We start from the raw sequence: 20,430 nt of genomic DNA, 5'->3' as shown, positions 1-20,430 counted from the left end.
AAGCAGTATATGGATGATAAATGATAGAGAAATGCATCTGAATGATCATAACCTTGTATATAGCAGTTGTCAAACATATTTTAATATATTAAAAAGTGAATGACAGTACAGTGAAAGATCTGATCTCTGTTGCTTTCTGCTATTAAATCAGGGTTCACTTGAACTGATTCTAAGTGTATTTCTGTGTATTTTAGACCAGGTGAGAGTGAAAGAGCAAAGACAAGAACTGAATGAAGTGGAGGAGGAACATCATAACTTTACAATTCAGAGAACAAAAGCCAAAAAGACGCACACCTGCACTCAGTGTGGAAAGAGTTTCACAGAGAAAGGACACCTTAACAGACACATGAGAATTCACACTGGAGAGAAACCGTATACATGCACTCAGTGTGGAAAGAGTTTTTCTCAAGCATCACATCTCAGTGTTCATCTGCACGTTCACACTGGAGAGAAAACATTTACCTGTGATCAGTGTGGTAAAGATTTTATTTCATCATCAGTTCTAAACAAACACCTAAAAGTTCATTCAGGTGAGAGGCCTTATGTGTGTTCTCTCTGTGGAAAGAGTTTTTCAAGGTTGGACAGTTTTAAACTGCACCAGAAAACACACAATGAAGTGAGAGATTATATGTGCTTTGACTGTGGGAAGAGCTTTACTAAAGCTGATAGTCTGAAACGGCACCAAAGAATTCATACCGGAGAAAAACCTTACAAGTGCTCAAATTGTGACAAGAGTTTCACTCGGTCTGGATCTCTGAAAGAACACGAGCGAGTTCATACTGGAGAGAAGCTGTACTACTGTATTCAGTGTGGGAAGAGTTTCACCACATCAAGTAATCTAGTGAAGCATATTAGAAAGCATTGTTCTGTGTCACAGCGAGCAAATGTTTGGAAACAAATGTAGAAAAACAACAACAATCAGTTATTTGGTAATATATGGAAAAATTCCCTGCAAGTTGATACGTTTTTTTTTTTTTTTTTTACTTTTGTTTTAGTTAAATAAAGCCTGTTATTACATAAATAGATGTATATACAATAACGAACATCTGTACAATAACAAAAAATAAAATGACCATTTCAGTGACAATGTGTGATTTTGTGTAAGGCAGTTCTTTGTCTCTAGTAAAACAATAAAATCGTCCTGTGGCCTGTTGCACAAAGCCGGTTTCAGTTGCTAACAGGTAAAGTTTGAGATTAGTTTGAGTAAACTGGCTTTTTAGGGCTCAGGAAAGTGGATTGGTTTTTAGTTGTGTTCATCATCAACTTACGCTACACGGCTAAGCTGCTCCGGAGAAGGTTTTATTCTGGTTTAGAGATCGCAGACCAAAACTGGACCAATCAGTGCAGTGACATGTATCTGATACAATAAAGCCACCAGTGGTGGAAAGAGTACTGAAAAAACATACTCAGGTAAAAGTACCATTACATTCCAAAAAATGTAGTGTGAGCAGAGTTAAAAGTACTTGTCCAAAAAACTACTTGAGTAAGAGTAAAAAAGTAGCTAATTTAAAAGTACTCATGAGTAGTGAGTACTGAGCTGTGGATTCTACCCCCTTATAAACATTGTGCACCACAATTTATACATAAAAAATAAAAAACATTGCACAACCTGTAATTGACATTATCTTTTGTTTTTTTTGTCAGAAAGATTGAAGAATAGCTATCATCCATCTTTTTTAAATGCATCAAATCAGTACACTCATCACCATTTAAATATTGTTTTAAAAAAAAAAAAAACATTTAAAATTAGGTGTAAGGCCACTGAGCCTGATATTGTTGCACATAAAATATCAATGTTCATAACTGTGCAAAGAATTCAGAAATCTTTAGAAACTCATATGATAGATCAGCATCACACACCATGAGATGGGTTAAATGGAGATATAAAAAAAATACCTACTGTAATTTCTCTCCAAAACAGTACCAGTTTTAGTGTTTTGATAAATAAATGAGAATCACTAATATTATCAGTTTACCTCACCTAATGCACTGAAAAAGCCTTTTAAAGTTTATAAATATTATTGTGAGTTTGTTCTGTGAGTGACATCATTTGTATTGGACCGGTCGCGCGCTCGCTCAGTCAGAACAGCCCGTGACTGGAGAGAGTCGATCAGGTAGGTCTCTGCATTAAAGAGTGAAAATATGTTGTATTAAGTGAAGTTTTGAGTTAATTATGGAAGTGCCAAAAAAATGGAACAAGTTTGTTTAACCTTAGTTAATGTTTTTCTGTCAACAGTTCGATGTATTTTTGGAGTTTTATTAACACGCGTTTAAAAAAGACGCGGTGGATCATTTTGGTGGATTAAGTTTGAGGAAATGTTGTTAAAATGTGTTTAGTTTTCATTTTGATATTACTGTATTTTTCTAACCATATCTGTTACCTGTGTATAGAGTGTTTGTACCTACGCCATATGGTTTGTCAAGTTACCCGGATGCGTGGCCATATTGGAGATACTTGGATGTAAACAACAGCATGGATTGCACTGTTTACCGTAATTCCTCAAAGAAAAACCGGGGCCTTTATTTACCTGAACTGCAGAAGGTAACAGGCGTTTATTTGAAGCAGGCTTTTGTTAGAGGCAGGCCTTTATTTTTTTATTTTAAATCAAATTTTCATCTGGGTGCCGTGCTCCTCAAGTTCGTTTTCAATAAAGTTGTTGAAAAGTCTGTCACTACACTAGCATTCTCAGATCAGATAGCTATCTGATATATCAAAACAATTCCATTTACACCTGGGGCCTGTTTCAGAAAGGAGGTTCAACCAACTCTGAGTTAAAACTTGAACTCTGAGTTGACTTACCCTGAGGTGGGAAACTCTGAGTTTTCGGTTACAGAACAGCTGAAATGAGTTAGTTCAATCAACTCTGAGTTGACCTACTCTGAGTTAAGCGCGTGCACCACAACTATAAAAAGCCATTATCAATGGAGCGCAGATATTATGAGTCACCATGGCAACAGCGCCAGACAAAAAGAGGTCTTCATATTTCTCACCAGTACAAACATTATTACTGTAATTTTACAGTATTAGTACTGTAATTTAATTAAAGGAATTACTCTTAATTCTTCTGTAATTTACAGTAAAATCTGATGTAATTGCATTAGACTATAGAACAATTCTGTATATTTAACACACATTTTTAAAAGGTATATTTTTTATGTAACCTTCTCCCTCTACACACTTTGGTCAATTCAAGAATAGTTCATGCAATTGTATATTGTTTATTTGAAAGCATTAAACGTGCAGTTTCTTGTCTCTCCTTGTATTGTTCAAGTGGTTGAGGTTGATATGGGATTTAGTAATAAGTAGACCAACGCTTTCTAAAGATAGTCATTATTACATTAATCTAATTACACTGTTGAAGATGGCAGTTGTAGTTAGTAATACAAGTAACTTACCCAACTGTTATAATATCAGAGGTGAAACTGGAAGAACAGTATGCTATTCAACCTATTCATGTAGGTGCAATCCTGCAGGCATTAAAAGAACATGGCAGCAGCTGAAAATGAAATATAAAAACATAATTCAATCAGGTAAGGCTTGAGCATATTGTGTGAAGGCTACCTGACTTTACAAACATTTGACATAAATAACTACATAGAATGTGTAGAATAACTACAGTGTCTAGCAGTGCAGCAGCATTTTTGGCTGAGGGAATTCCTGGAGGGACTTCAGAGCCAGTCACTCCCGAAGATCCAAGGGCCTTCATAAAATGTAAGAGGTTTACATATGTGTAATTTTTTATATAGGCTATTTATTTAGAGGCCTACAGAGGTTATGTTAATATTATGTGACTACACATCAAACAATCTACACATTCTGATTATTTCACATTTTTATGTGGAGTAGCTGATATAATTAAAGTTTAAATCTAAGTATAAACAGGTGTTCTTATTTGTCTAGAACTACATGTAACTCTAATCTACTACTGTATTTTCAATTGCCAGTTAAGGAGTTTTATAGACTTCATCTTATTAAAAAAAAAATCGAAAAAACTGCAGTAAAAATAGCAATATTTTATTTATTAATAAAAGATTAATTTTATTAATAAAAATGTACTGAAAGAATGAATGAGGTGTTTAAACACCACTTCCTCTTTAAAAAGGGGGAGGAGACCGATAGAAACTCTGGGTTTACCGAAGAAAACCTGCTCCCGACCAGGTTAGGTTCACAGAGTAAGTTACCATGGTAACTGACTCGGAGTATAAGTTACCTCTCTTTCAGAAACAGGCTTGACTTACTCTGCTTTCTCAGGTTTAACATACCTCCCATTCTGAAACAGAAAACTCAGAGTTTACCTCATTTCAGGGTTAACATACTCAGAGTTTTCACTTAACCTCCTTTCTGAAACAGGCCCCAGGTCACATAAATGTGTTTCCGCAAAACGGGCATAAATCCGATCTCCAATTCCTGCTCTATATGCAGATTTAATGTAGTGCACATGACCGAAAGCAACAGATGTGAGTTGCATTTTATTGATCATCAGCTAATTTCAAAATCAAAGACTGCAATAAGAGAGCCCAAGCCAACAGCCCAGGTTAGATCATATTGTTTCTTTACTTTTAATGAAGCTGATTGTGTGTTAAGTGTTTGCAACTTACTTTCACTTTGATTTGTGATAGTTTGCGTGTTGGCTTGATGAATAGATGCTCAGCTGCTCATCTGCAGTGATGCGTGTTGCAGTAGCGCCGTCATATCTGACTATAACATGACATATAGGCCTAGCCTATAACACGCTCTCACGCGTTTATTTTTAGCATTGTTGGGAGGAGTAAAATTTACATATGTGGTTTCAAATACCAGATGCATTTACACTTGTCCAGTTTCATCTGGAATGTGGCCCAGACCTCCTCCTGATGTGGTTTGAGCGATCGGATTTATATCCGTCTCGAATGCGTTTCGGAGGGCATTTACACATTTACAGGTTCCGAAACAAGGCTGTGTTGCAAAGTGCCGGATGAGCAGAAAATTATTATTTTTGAATCTGGCGGAGACAAGAGCGTGGAAAAAAAGCTGTGCACACCAGCCTCCTACAGTTCTGCAACAGGCTCAAGACAGTAGTCCAGCGCGGCGGATACACATTTCCATGTTGTAAAATTTAAATAAGACAACATCTCTATTGCAAATGCAAACCCCTTCATCAACTTAACGTCATTGCCATAGAAACCAATGCAGATATCCCGGAAAGCGAAAGAGCTGCATGCAGGGCCGGACTGGGACACAATTTCAGGCCGGGAAATCCCACACCCATCCAGGCCATCCCATGGACCCAAATAAAATTTAGAAACACGGACAATTTTTTATTTTTTCCTAAATTACATTTATTGGTCTAAATCCTTAGGCTGGGGCCGTGTAAAATAATTAAAGGCTTTCTCTTGAACAGTATCCTCGCTTCCCTTTAACTTCTCTTCATTTTCCCTAATATCTTTCTGTCTCTCCCTTCCACCAGTATCATCAGCCTCATACACTAAGTAAAGTGGAGTACTAGTGTTATATATATATATATATATATATATAAATATATAATGTGTGTGTGTGTGTGTAAAACAACCACCTTATTGTAATTTGTTTGGCCAGAATCTACATTTATTTTAGTAAAAAATCAAAGTATTATATTTATGACAAAATGTTGTTGTTTTCATCTTAAAATTACTTAAATATCCAACATTTAGCAACACTAGGCTATATTTCATACAATATGTAAAAAAAAAAATATTTTTTATTTTGCTTCTACATGTCATCTCACTCCCTGGCTGAATGTGTTTGTTTGTTTATTTGTTTATTTATTTATTTAAAAGGGACAATGCACATTAATGAACAAAAGGACAATGTCCAAATGTAAATGAGCCAGATTTAGCCGTACAGACTAATTTTCATCTGGAGTCCCTGGCAGGTTGTTATTATAAAACTATTAAAACATTGCATACATACACATTAAAAACATAAACAGATTACATAGACACAGTCAACATCAAACAAGCACAAATAATGACACATAGAATATATCAACCTGTGAATAAATGACTGCACTACTACAGATTATGACAACATATTTGATTGTCCAGCAACCACTGTTTTATAATTTTTGAAAAGGTGGTGAGAGAGGTAATTTTTCTTACTTCTGTAGGTATTGTGTTCCAAGTATGCGCTGCACGGTAGGAAAAGGCTGACTGTCCAAAGGAACTTTTCCTATATGGTATTTTACAATCACCTCTAGAAGTAGCTCTGGTAGATGCGTTAAGATTTTGTTTAACAAATTCATTGAGTGGAGGGGGGGCTAAACCATGGAACATTTTATACACAAGCAAAATATCAGCAAGTTTGACCATATTTTCCTAGTTTAAAAAACCATGTTTCTTTAAAATATTACAATGATGAAAAGAATTTGACTTATTATCCATTGTTTTCAAAGCCCGTTTATAAACTGTTTCTACTGACTGTAATGCAGTCCTTCCTGTCTGCGTCCAGCTGGTCATACAGTAGTTCATATGTGACAATATCATGGCATGGAGGTACAACTTTGAGGCCTCTGTAGTTAAATTACTTCTAATGTGCCTAAAATTTACCAAGTTAAATTTAATTCTGTTTACAACTTTTTTAACTTGTGATTTAAATGTCAGTTGTGTGTCTAGTATTATACCTAAATATTTAAACTCCTGTACAACTGACAGTGTTCTTCCTGCTACAGTAACTTCTGGGTCGGGATCTTTATTTGCCGATTTCGAAAAGAACATGCATACAGATTTACTGGTATTAAGATGTAAACAAGTTGTTAGCCAATTAGAAATATTGACCATAGTAGCTGATAGTTCCTTGGCAGCTTGCCTCTTGTTTTTTGCATGTACATATATGACCGTATCATCAGCGTACATCTGACAAGTTACTGCAGAAGGACAAATTTCAGGTAGATCATTAATATACAGACAGAACAACAGAGGACCCAGAGTTGAACCTTGGGGTACCCCCAAGTCATTATCAGTTACTTGGGAAGTTTTATAGCCTATGCGAACACATTGTTTTCTATCTAAAAGGTATGATTGTATCCATTTGATGACACTGGATGAAAAATTTAACTTTGATAACTTTGTTATTAAGATCTCATGATTTACTGTTTCAAAAGCTTTCTTCAAATCAAGGAAGACCACCCCAACTACACCTCCTTGGTCAAGTTTAGCTTTTATATTTTCCAAAAGAAAACAATTAGCTGTTTCAGTGGAATGATGTTTTCTAAAGCCAAATTGCATGGGATGTAATGTAAAAGACGTAGCATTTAAGTAAAATATTATCTGTTCAGAGATCCATTTTTCAGCAATTTTTGATACGGATGGAAGAATACTGATGGGTCTATAATTACTAATAGTCATATGATCACCTGATTTATACACTGGTGTGATTGTAGCAGTTTTCCAAGCATTTGGAAAAACTCCATCAATGATAGACTGATTAATAATTTTTGTAATAGGAGGAATGAGTGCCTCCTTATGAGTTTTAATAAATATTGTGTCCATTCCGTAAACATCCTTTGCCCTTGAACAATTTAAAGAGGAAATAATCATACACACTTTGGTATTAGTCACTTCTCTAAAAGTTAAAATGGGAGCATTAGTATTCAGAGGAGCGATAGAATATTTCAGTCCCGGGGAATTGTGAGTCAAAGTTGTTATAGAATCAACAAAGTAATTATTAAATGCTATGGCCACTCTACCTGGATCATAGATCACATTTCCATCTATATTTAATTCGATTTTTTTATTAATGGTATTATATTTCCCGGTTAATTTATTCAAATTCTGCCAGATTTCTTTACTGTTTCCTTTTGTTTCATTTATAGCATTAATAAAAAATTTCGCTTTGGCATTTTTTAGCTCTTTTACAACCTTATTTCTCAATGTGGTAAATAGACGCTTCTCATGTTCCACTTTGTTTCTGAGAGCCATCTTAAGAGCTTGGTCCCTTTGTTTCATGAGTGACCTTATGTTTTCATTTAACCACGGTAGATGATTTCTTTTGCCTGGTTTATATTTCACTTTCCTCATAAAACTTTGTGTAGTTGTTTGAAGTTCACACATCAACCTATTACAATTATCATCCACATTTGTATTTGCAAGGTGCTCATTACAATTTATTTCTTTAATTGTATTTTCAAGATTAGTTAATTGTCCATTAGGAACTTTATAATGTTCTAGATTAACGTTTGCTGTTATATTAAATCTCTGTTTTGTAAGTTTTCTCAAGATCAATATCATATTGTGGTCAGATAAACCGGTAACCAGATTATAGGATTTCTTTATTCTTTCTGGCCTATTAGTAAAGACCAAATCAATGAGTGTTTCTGAAGAATTAGTAATCCTAGTCGGCCCTTCGACAACCTGTTGAAAATCAAAATTACTCATTAAACGTTTTAACTCTTTCCTTTTTACTTTATCACTCCAGTTTATATTAAAATCTCCTAATAAAATTATCTCATTGTTAGTATCACACTCTTTAAGTAAGATATTCAACTTATCATAGAACACTTTTTTTGCAGATGGTGGTCTATATATTACAATCACAGTAAATGACATTTGGGCTGAGAGAGTTAATTTAAGACCGATACATTCTAGGTCATTAGCACCGGACCATTGGATTTGCTTACAACTTATATTGTCCTTGACATAAAACAACACACCTCCACCTCGACCAATAGATCTATCTTGTCTAAACATATTATAACGGTGCACTTTTAAAGTATCGGCTGGAGAGTTTGCATGCAACCACGTCTCTGATAAGCATAAGAAGTCCAAATTTGATTCATAAAGGATATGTTGCAGTTGTTCACTTTTAGGAATTGCACTTCGGATATTCAAATGTCCGCCTAATAATCCGCTTCGTTTGACCTGAGAGTCCCACAGAACACGAGCCTGGTTCACTGTCCTGAAAAGTTTATGCCTACGGTGTTTCACAATTGCGGGATTTACCTTGCGTTTCAGTTTGATAGATGGCATGGAGCCAACCCCCTGCACACAATCCGCTACAGTAAACGCGGTAACAGTTGGTAGGATTCCCGCAGTCAACTCACCCAGTCCGCCAGCTTCAAAGGTAGGCCGATTGCAGTTAACAGTCAATTCTTGTCCCAGTCTAATACTATCCAAACCAGGACATATGTTCTCCGCGAGTGCCGGTAGATGATGCCGATCTGGGCCCGCTTCTCCTACAGTCGGTCCGGGATTAAGATGTACATCCCCAGCAAGAAGGAGCGTGAGAATTAAGTATCCAGAAAGTTTCCACAGCAGCTTGGGAGACTTATGTTTGGTCGTTTTCTTTTTTAAAGCAGCCTTTGGAATAATCGCTTTTCCATTATTAAGAACATTGCAATATGAAGCAAATTGTCCGACAAAGAAACGCGTGCCTGTATATCCATCAAACAAGGGCATCGCTAGATGTTTGGGACAGGTGTTTTCATTTCCCGTGCATTGCTCTTGATTGAGTGTGTTAGCCAAACACGGCAGTACTGTAATGGCGATGAGAGTCACAATGTAGATGATGATCCATACAGTCATATTAAAGTGAAGCAGATTGCTTTTGTATGCGTTACCAATATTAAGCCCATGAAGTTGTTGCAGATGGAATTTCTTGGTCTTAAATGGCAGCGAAACAGCACCTGCCCTGCTGCGTGCCGCCATTTTTGTTAAGTGATCTCTAATGTGTGATCTCTAACTTAATGTGTGATCTCTAAGCCGCGTTTCCACTGTCGGGCCAGTGCGAGCCAGGGCTTTAAACGGGCCGTGCCGGGCTGATAGCCTCGGGCTAATAGCACCAGGCCTGCGTTTCCACTGTCGGGCCAGAAGCTCCACAGCGCTTCACTAAAACACGCCCGTAACACGCCTCTCTGGAACAACGTCACACTAACCCATTCACCAACAAATGGAAGTTTTATCAGAAAACTAATCAGAAATCACTGGAAACAGCGTTGAAAACAAACATGATAAAAGCGGCCGTTTGCTGGCATTTTTCTTGTTTACTTGAATATTTAAAACCCAAGCATCGATGTTTTACCACAGGTTTACAATTAAAAGTGATACATTGATCATAATGAATTAATTTATGTCAAAATTGCACATTAGTCACTCAGAAATAAATTACCGTTAGGTCTATTTCACAAAAGAAAGAGGACACACTTCTTCAGTCGCGTCTGTTACTGTTTATCTGGTAGTTACAGGACATATTTACATCACATTTAGAAAGAATGATCATTTCTACAAATATATGCCACCAAAAATACGACCTGAGGAGCTTTAGCACTCTCTCGACTCCCATACAGATATTTTCAGTCAGAGAAACAGAGGAAGCTCCCGAAAAAAAAGTTGCTTTATTGTATGATAGTCCGGTATAAAGAGACGAGACGTACTGTAGGCTACTGACAGATAAAATAAAAACATGACTGTGATAGCCTTTATGATTGGTCTGATTTCTTCAAGCGTATGTTTTTTTTTACTATGCGTATCTTCAAGCGTTTACTATTGTAACATTTGTTGTGGGTGTTCTCGGGGCTTAAATCTAAATATAAACTTTATGTAAATATAAATAAAACCCTCGGACACGGACGAGCTCTTTCCTTTCTTTACTTTCCACTTTTTTCTCCTCTCTCCTCCTCCTTCACTTCCCTCTCAGTATTTCCGCCACATAATAAAAGTCCTCACAACAACATTGACTTTAACAGAAATATATACTGCTGAATTAACATTGAAATAATCAAATATAACAGCAGCATTAATCTTTTAATATAATGTGCTAGACTTTTAACTCTTACACTACTTCCCCCTTATGAAAAGAAACGTCCTCGTTTCCTGATACCAAAAAAAAAAAAATACATCTGTAACAAAATATGCTTTCCTTACATTGGTACTTCAAAACAAAACACTTTGGGGGGTACAAGATTTTCAGAAAACAGGAATAAATCAAAAATAATACAAATAACACTTTTTGAATGTGTCAGTTTTTCTGAACTTAGTTGCCATTACTCCAATCTTTCAACTATACATTAAACAATCCTGTACTCAAGAATTTTAGTTGAATATGAACAAAAATATGTGGAGATGGATATTAAAGTCATTACACCTCCCTATACCGTAATGGAGGACGCACAGAACGTCCTGACCTTGTTCTCATGACACTTGCTGGCTGTTCTGCAGAAAGTTCTACATGGGATTCAGTTCCAGAACGCTCAGAAATTTCAACCTGAGGCTGAACAGGAGGTAATGTATCATCCCGCCTTTGAATCTGCTGAGTTGGCCTTACAGGCTCATGAAAAACATAAGGTCTGGAGCCTGAGAGTGCCGTAAGTGGGGGGCGTCCCATATAAGGGGATGTCATAACTGGACATGGATCAGGTGACCACACGGAGCGATAAGGTTTAAGCCGATTATAGTGAATAACTTTAGGCTTTGACCTAGAATCAAGCAGATCTTTCACTTTATATGTCACTCCAATGTCACCGGTCGGTGAGTCCAACCTGCTCAAAACTTGGTATGGACCAGTCCATTTCGGAGAGAGTTTGTGTCTTGACATAGCTGGAAGATCAACCCATACAAGATCCTGAGGTTGATAAGCCACATGTCGGAGATGGCGATCGTAGTAATGCTTTTGCTGTGCTCCCGCTGTCTGGATATTATCTGCCACGGTAGTAAAAGCAGAGCGTAGCCGTCCCAGCAAAGAGTGTACATATTCAGCCGGGGCTCCGGGTGTAGCCCTGGAAGATGCTGAGGGTACACCAAGAAGAAAGTCAGCAGGTAGGCGAGCTTCTCTCCCATGTGCTAAGAAGAAAGGTGTATGTTTAGTTGAGGAATGAACACTAGTATTGTAGGCAAATTCAACCTGTTTTAAGTGGTCATCCCATTCCCCACCTTTGGTATACAGATATTTTGCAAGCTGATCTTTTATGGACCTATTGGCACGTTCTACCATACCGTCTGACATGGCGTGATATGGAGATGTCCGTGTTTTATGAATCCCAAGCAGGGAACATAGTTCTTTCACCAAATCAGAATCAAACTGTCGGCCTTGATCAGTGTGCAAACTCTGGGGCACACCATGTTGGCTCACATAGTCTTCAAACAAGCACTTGGCGACAGTCGTTGCACGTTGATCAGTAACTGCATAGAGATTGAGATATTTGGTGAAGTAATCCATTACAACCAGAACATACCGATTTCCTTTCTGTGTAAGGGGCAACTCCGTTAGATCAGCAGCAACTTTTTCAAAAGGCATGCTTGTGACTATGTTTTGCATTGGGGCCTGCTGATGAGGTGTTTGTGGTCTCCTTGATTCACAAGCTTGACATTGGGCGCACCATAGAGTAATGTCCCTAGACATATGGGGCCAGTAGCATCTCACTAGAGCACGTTGCAATGTCTTTTGTGCACTGAAATGTCCGGTGAGTGAATGACCATGCAAAGTCTCAAACACGTTACGCTGCAATGCAGTTGGAACTACAACCTGCAGAATCTGTTCACCTGGCGGAGGTCTGACTCTTCGACAAAGGACATGATCTACAAAGGTAAGTCTTGCAAAGTCTTTCCAGAAATGTCTCAGTCCATTAGCAGCACCTTTGAGCGTTGTGTATGGGGGTCTTTTCTGCATTAACACCCATTCACCGACAATGCTTAAAACAGGGTCAGCCTTCTGAGCCTGTAGCATATCGCCATTATGCATACCCAGGCATGTAACGCTGGAAAAGGCAGAAACCATAGAATTTGAAGACTCAAACCCAGAACTCGCAAAAGAAGAAACAGGTTGTGCAGAAGTAGGATGTGATTCGTCCACCTCAGTCTGCGTCGACGAAGAAACAAAATGGACAGGCTTGATCTCCAAGTCATTGGAAATGTTGTTCTCCCTTTCAGGTCGGCGAGACATGGCATCAGCATTGGCGTGTTTGTGACCATGTCTGTGCTCAATGGTCCAGTCATAGAGGTCGATCTCCAGAGCCCATCTTGCTCTACGTCCCGTTGGATCACCATCCAAAACCATCCTTCTCAGACTAAGCAAGGGCTTGTGGTCAGTAATGATTCGAAAAGAATGACCCATGAGATACTGACGGAAGTGACGAATGGACCAAACAATAGCCCACAACTCCCTGTCGTATGTAGACCATCGTTTCTCAGTAGGTGTCAAGATGTGACTGCCATAAGCGATGACACTTTCTTTGTCGTCAGCGTTCATCTGGGACAGAACACTTCCGATAGCTGTGTTTGAAGCGTCTGTGAAGAGCAAAAACTCCTTTGAAAAGTCTGGGTAGGAAAGAATTGGAGCATTGGTAAGTGCATGTCGCAACGAATTGAAAGCTTCTTGTTCTAACTCAGTCCAAACAAACAACTTTGCTTTCTGAGTTAGAGCATGCAGTGGCTGTGACATTTGAGCAAAACAGCGAATGAAACGCCTGTAATATGAGCACAGGCCTAAGAAGGCTCGAACTTCTGTAGGATTTCCGGGAGTAGGCCATTCCTTAACCTTCTGAATGTTTTTAACATCAGGCTGAAGACCGGCAGAAGACACAATATGGCCCAGAAATGTCACTTGCTGTTGAGCAAAAGAACATTTAGATGGTTTCAGCTTCAAGTTTGCTGCTTTCAAACGCTCAAAAACCTCTCTCAAATGTTGAATATGCTCTGCAAAATTCTTGCTGTAGACGATGATATCGTCTAAATACACAAGACATGTTTTCCAGGACAGACCCTGCAACACTAGCTGCATCAAATGTTGAAAAGTGGGCGGAGCATTGACAAGACCCATTGGCATTACTGTAAACTGATATAAAGAACGACCAGTAGTGAAAGCTGTTTTTGGTTTGTCTGTCTCCTCAAGCTGCACTTGCCAATATCCGGATGAAAGATCCATGGTACTGAATATAGAGGAACCTTTAAGCGCATCCAAGGTGTCATCTGTTCTGGGTAAAGGATGGGCGTCTTTAATGGTGACAGAATTAAGGCCTCTATAATCGACACAAAAGCGCCAGGTGCCATCTTTTTTTCGTACCATGACGACGGGTGCAGCCCAAGGGCTATGACTGACTTCCACAATACCCTTTGCCAACATGTCATCCACCTGTGACTGAATCAACTCTTGCATCGGAGGAGAAGTACGATAGGCACGTTTTTTAATGGGAACTGCATTGTCGGTATTGATTTTGTGTTTGACAATATTTGTACTACCAAAATCTGTAGGGTTCTTACTAAACAAATCACAATACTCATGCAAAAGTGAGTGCAGTTCGTTCACCTGAGGGTCAGAAAGATTCCCACTCTGAATCTCAAATGGAGGAGGTGCCTGTGTAGAAGGAGTGGACACATTACATACAGAATCTTGAGTGCATACAGAGTGTTGAACGACGTCATCTTGGTTAATTGGAGTGAATTCCCCCAGCTGCATACCTGATTGCAGTACAAAAGGGCTATTTGTTGGATTCAGGACTCGCACTACAGTTTGACCATTTTTAGCTACTGTAAGGGTGCGTGCAACTGCAATACCATCCAACTTAGATAGATATGGCTCAAGCAACCCACTGTAACCATCTGCTAAACCTGCATTAACAGCAAACGGTATAAGCTGAGCTGTACAATGCATCTCACACTGGGGAGGAACGGTAGTAGTTACAGTAATTTGAGCTGTGCAATGTGCAGGGGCAAGCTGAGATGTGCTTAACAATTGTAAAGTCTGATCATAAAGACAACATAACCCCTTTCCAACATGCAAGATTACCTCGTGCTTCTGGAGAAAATCCCAACCAAGTATGATACCCTGATTCACATTTCTGATGACCTGCATGTCATGCTGTAATGTCAGTGCACCTAATTTCAGGTTAACAGTCACAGTTCCCAGAGTATCTAGATTCTGACCCGTTACAGACTTTGACAGGATAAAATTACCCTTTAGTGGTCTTTTGCACAATGAAGGAAGTGCCATACGGGTAGTTTCATTAATAAATGAAATACTAGAACCAGTGTCTATCATGATGTGCATGTCAGTACCTTCAACAATGCCATTGATGTGTGCTGTACAAATGTCCTTCACCTTTGTAGCAGGGCAGTGTTCAGTCTCTGGATGGCTGGTGTCTGTAGTCATCATCTGTACGGTGTCGTGTGGGGCTGGTAATGAAACAGCTGATGTGTGCCCCGTCGCATCAGCTAGTGGAAGTTTCCCTGATGATGGCTGTGATGATCTGGGTAGACATCATGTGGACCACTCTGAAGATCCAGGCTTGGATGCTGAGGTCTGTAATGATGGCCTTTGTAGTCCTCAAAGGTGACACGTTTGTGCTGAGGGCTTGGACTGCGTCGTTGAAATGACGAGCGGTTGTAAGACATGGTGTCACTCCGTTGTCCCCGTCTGTCGTCCTCGTAGTAGTCGGGGCAGGCTGTAGTGGAGTATTTTGGAGAATAGCCATCCTTGAACCTCTCCCTACGGTGAGGCGAAAACTCCACTCTGACATTATGCTGGTATGTGTCGTCACGTCGTCTGCCAAAGTCTCTGCGACGGCTGGGAGATCTTCTGTAGCTGTCAGGTGAAGGAGAACGAGCATCTGAACGTCTGGTTGGTGAATGTCCATACGGCGCATTCCATGCCATAGAATACCTTGTTGGACTGTGCCGATGTGGTGATGGGGTTTGGCGTGATCGGCTGCGTTCATCATGCAACTGCAGTTTCAGTGCTGAAACATCCTTACTTAAGTCTTTAACTGTGTTAGTTAGATCAATAACCGCTTGCTTCAGAAAAGTGTCAGTGTCAGAAATAACATTCACTGTCTGTGCTGCCGAATCGCCTCTCACTGCAGTTGGAAACGGCTGCACCAATCTGGCGGCCTGGCGTGCCCGCTCAGCTTGAGTAGCGACTTGGAAGGCCTCTTTGAACGTTTTCACGCCCCTTTCATGACATTTAATCTGGAGTTCTTGATCTAAACCAGCCAGAAATCGTGACAGTTTCATGTATTCAGAAGCATTCTGCTCAAAATCTGGAAAAGCTTCTTTGACCAGTCTACATATGTCTGCTGCATACACTTCCATTGGTTCATTAGGTAATTTGTGACGTGAATTTGGAAATGTTTGAAAAGATGCAATTACATCCTTCTGACCAAAAGCATCTTGCAATTGTTTTTTCGCTGCAGCAAAAGAGTGCTGAGTTTCAGATGGAAAATTGTCCCAAACAATGAACAGTTCAGGTGGCAATCTAGTAGGCAACTCTGCTGCTAACACTGCATCCAAATCAACACCGCTATCTTTATAGCGAGCCTCTTGAATTACCTCATAACGACGGGCCCACAGCTGAAAAGACTCAGAGCCATCGTTGCGAAATGGCGGCGGTAGAGGAATGTCCTTTGGTGTGTGTGCACGGCGCGGCCGCGCATTGGGCTCCCGCGCTGCTTGTGCTTCCTCGTCTGACATCACTGAAGTTTATTCGCGGCACATTAACGTTCACAGCGTCTCGCTGAAATCACAGTAACGTTAGTAATGTAACTTACAGACTGCGTTCGGCCGGAATGTACCGTTAGGCGGAAAGAGAAGTAGCCTAATAACAAAAAGAAACTCGAATATCCGACGAAAAACACCGCTGCCACCAGTGTAACATTTGTTGTGGGTGTTCTCGGGGCTTAAATCTAAATATAAACTTTATGTAAATATAAATAAAACCCTCGGACACGGACGAGCTCTTTCCTTTCTTTACTTTCCACTTTTTTCTCCTCTCTCCTCCTCCTTCACTTCCCTCTCAGTATTTCCGCCACATAATAAAAGTCCTCACAACAACATTGACTTTAACAGAAATATATACTGCTGAATTAACATTGAAATAATCAAATATAACAGCAGCATTAATCTTTTAATATAATGTGCTAGACTTTTAACTCTTACACTATGTTTACCATGGTAATGGTTAGCACGCATAGTCTTTTGCATCACAAACACAAGGCATTCAAACATAAACGCGAGTTAAATTATTTTAAAAGTCTTTAATGCTGACAGAATCATCCGGCGCTGCCGTCTCCCGACTCAGGTGAACTCCGCCTCTGTTCGTAACCACTCCTCTAGCCCGAGCTGGCCCGCTCTGGCCCAAGGTATTCGACGGGCCAGAAATCCAGTGCTGCGTTCCAGTCCAAAATTGTCATGCCCTTCACTCGCTAACTTCCCTTCGTCTCGTTCACTCGGATGTACGTCATTGCGAGTGCCCACTACTGGCGGAAACTGCAATGGGCTGAACTGGAACGTCCTAAGCCCTTGATCACTTGGAATCAGCTGTGGAGTTGATTTATTATTTAATTTTTTTTCCCTTTAATAATTTGTTTAATGCAACATCCAAATGTTTATAGGTGTGTTTGGGTTGTTTTAAATTTAAAACATTATAATTAATATATCATAGAGTTGTCTGTGTGGTGGTGATTAGACGAGATATGTGGTGACGTCACAATCGTACTGCATTGTGGGACATATAGGTGCCTGAAGTGTACATTTGAAGCAGACTCGCTCCCTCGGTCAAAATCGAGGGAACGAGGGTCTGTCCATATAAACTTCCCTCGTCCACTTCACGAAGTGGAACGCACTTCAAAATGGCGGCAGGGATTCCCCCAAGGGGAAGTGCTTAGGGAAGTTCGCAAGTGCGTGTCTAAAAGTGGACTGGAACGCAGCACTGGCCGTTGGCCCAGAGTAAGCCCCGATCAAGCCCCGGAAGTGACAGTGGAAACGCGACTGGCCCTGGCACGCACTAGCACGGCCCGGCCCTGGCCCGACAGTGGAAACGCGGCTATTGCATCACAGCTAGTGCTAGGTTGACTGTCTCCACCTTCATTTGATATAAAAAAAAAGAAAAAGAAAAAAAAAAGAAGGAAAAAAGTTTTAAACCTCACAAATGGGCAGACATAATTTTCTAAATTGTCTAATAAAATTTTATTGCATTATTTTTTGTTGATGTCTGCACTATCACTCCTGTCTCCCTGCTCCCAGTACCACATAAATGTTAATATTTGCCTGCTAAATTACTAATGTAACTTACACTAAATAATATTAATCTCCTTTACCATACAGTATTTTGAATGACGATAATAGGGGCGCTACCGCTTACATTTGCTAGAATTTCAATACTAAGTTAACGAAGAAAAAAGTACAGTATTTACAGATGAAACTGACCTGCACCTGAAGCCCTGAACAGGTCATTCATTTTGCAACATTTTGATGCTTGCTGTTCTCTGAGTGCTTTCTTTTCGTTGTCCTTTCCCTCTCTGCTCCACCTGGCCGTTTTCTCTCCATCATCGGGTGCTGCTCGCATTTTCTGTTTAACCGTTTGGCTGAGGCTTAAGTCGAATCGTAGCCTTGCCAGTCAAGACTAACAGATTCATGATTTAATTTTATAATAATCATTTTATTGAATCACGAATTCGAAAACGATCACTGGTAAAGGTAGTAGTATAAAAAAATATATATAATAATATTTTTTTATTTAAAAAAAAAAAAAAAAAAAAAAAAAAAACGCTGGCTGGCAGCAGGCCAAATTAGGCCCCGTTTACACGATGGGAAAACGCAGATATTTCCCTGCGTTTTGGCCTGTCATTTACACGAAAACGCCGTTTTTATCCCAGAAAACGATTATTTTTAAAAACTCCGGCCAAAGTGGAGATTTCTGAAAACGCCGGTTATGTGTTGCCGTGTCAACTGGGAGAAACGGGGTTTTAGGTTCTCAAACGTCACATTATGCGCCAGAAAATGCTTACGTCATGTGAGCGCCCTATGTTTAGAGTTTGTTCCATACTGTCTATGAGTTTGTTTGGCTACTATTTGATCATGGATGCTGTTAAAGTGGTACTCATTTTTACTTTTGTGAAAACGCTTTTGGCCTGTTTGCATTTGCTTCGCTGTCTGTCCACACGAACGAACCTCGCGCCATGTCTATTGTTTTGAAAGGAACAGGAAGTCGCTCGTGCTATTCGTCGTTGTCGATTTTGAGGATTCTGATTGGCTTGCATGGCTTTATCCTTCTCCTTACACTGCCGCCCCTTTGTATTTATGCGGGTTGATGTAAACGGCAACTGTTTTTGAAAACGATATTGTGTGCACGATGTTATTTTTGAAAACGGAGGGGGAGAAATATTCGTTTCTCTAAATACCCGGCTATGTGTAAATGTGGCCTTAGTCGCCAGGCCACTGGGAATTCTCCCGGTGCTCCCGATGGCCAGTCCGGGCCTGGCTGCATGGACACACAAATCAATCTGAACAGTTGCGATACACAGTGTGGACATCATTTTAGATCAGATTCCAATCGGATACAAAAATATTTGGATTTGTACTGACAGTGTGAACGTAGCCATAGTGAAGTACTTTTAGCCATAGTCAACGCTTCATATACACTTGTGGTTGATGAGCTGATGCTGTGCCTCTCTCAACCACAAACGCCTTCTTTCCTCAGTTTTTCGCACTCTTCTCTTTACGTTTTGTCAGTCTATAGAACTACAATGTTTTTCCCAGTGCGACTGATTTGTATATACCAAAACACAACCATTTTTCAGCAGCAATAATCACCCAAATTTGCGAGTCTGTTCAGTTCAGTGGCATTGTTTACATTCAGTACCGCCAATATGGTCGACTTCCGTATTGAAGACGTGTTGTGAAAACCCTCTATTAGATGAATTGCAGTTACTGTTAGGGAGGACGGTCTTTTCTCATGCATCCTTCAGCTGAAAGACTGTGAATCTGAAGACGTGTGTGTGTTGATTGTCTGTCCTCTGTCAATAAACTGCAGATGTGGTTCATTTAGGTGAAATCTGCTATATATTTAAAAGACAATTTTTTTTTGATATTTAAAATATATATATATATATATATATATATATATATATATATATATATATATATATTTTTTTTTTTTTTTTTTTTTTTTTTTTTTTTTTGACAACATTCAGTGGTGTGTAATTTGATTTGTATAATGAAAGTTCACAGACAAAACATTTAGCCTATTGTCACAGGGTGGTGGACAAAGAGGAACTATTATTCCGGGAAATGTTTCCGGGTGGGAGCAGTTTTAGTGGGACACCAGGCCGGTTCCGGGGTTTCCCCCATGTAATGCGTCCGGGCGCAGCGACTAAATGAAGAGACGAGCGGCAGCTGTGCGAGAGGAGGAAAGTTAACGGTGATTGGGACATGTATCCACTGTGTGGACTATAAAAAGGGCATTCTGGCGTGAAGAGCGGGAAGGATTAACGTGGCGTGAAGGCGGAACTTTATTCGCAGTGTCTTGGGGAACTGGAAGAATGGATCAGTGAAGTGAAAGTGATGAGGATTGAAGAGTGGCTGAGCATCCACATCATTTATGCAGCAGTTAAGTGCCTTTTTGATATTCTTCTGTGAAGTCAAGTCAAGTTTATTTGTGTAGCGCTTTTCACAATACAGATTGTATCAAAGCAGCTTCACAGTATTAAATTA

This window comes from Leuciscus leuciscus, assembly GCF_965113295.1.
Source record: "Leuciscus leuciscus genome assembly, chromosome: 9".
Classification (NCBI taxonomy): domain Eukaryota; kingdom Metazoa; phylum Chordata; class Actinopteri; order Cypriniformes; family Leuciscidae; genus Leuciscus; species Leuciscus leuciscus.
This window is presented reverse-complemented; position numbering follows the sequence as displayed.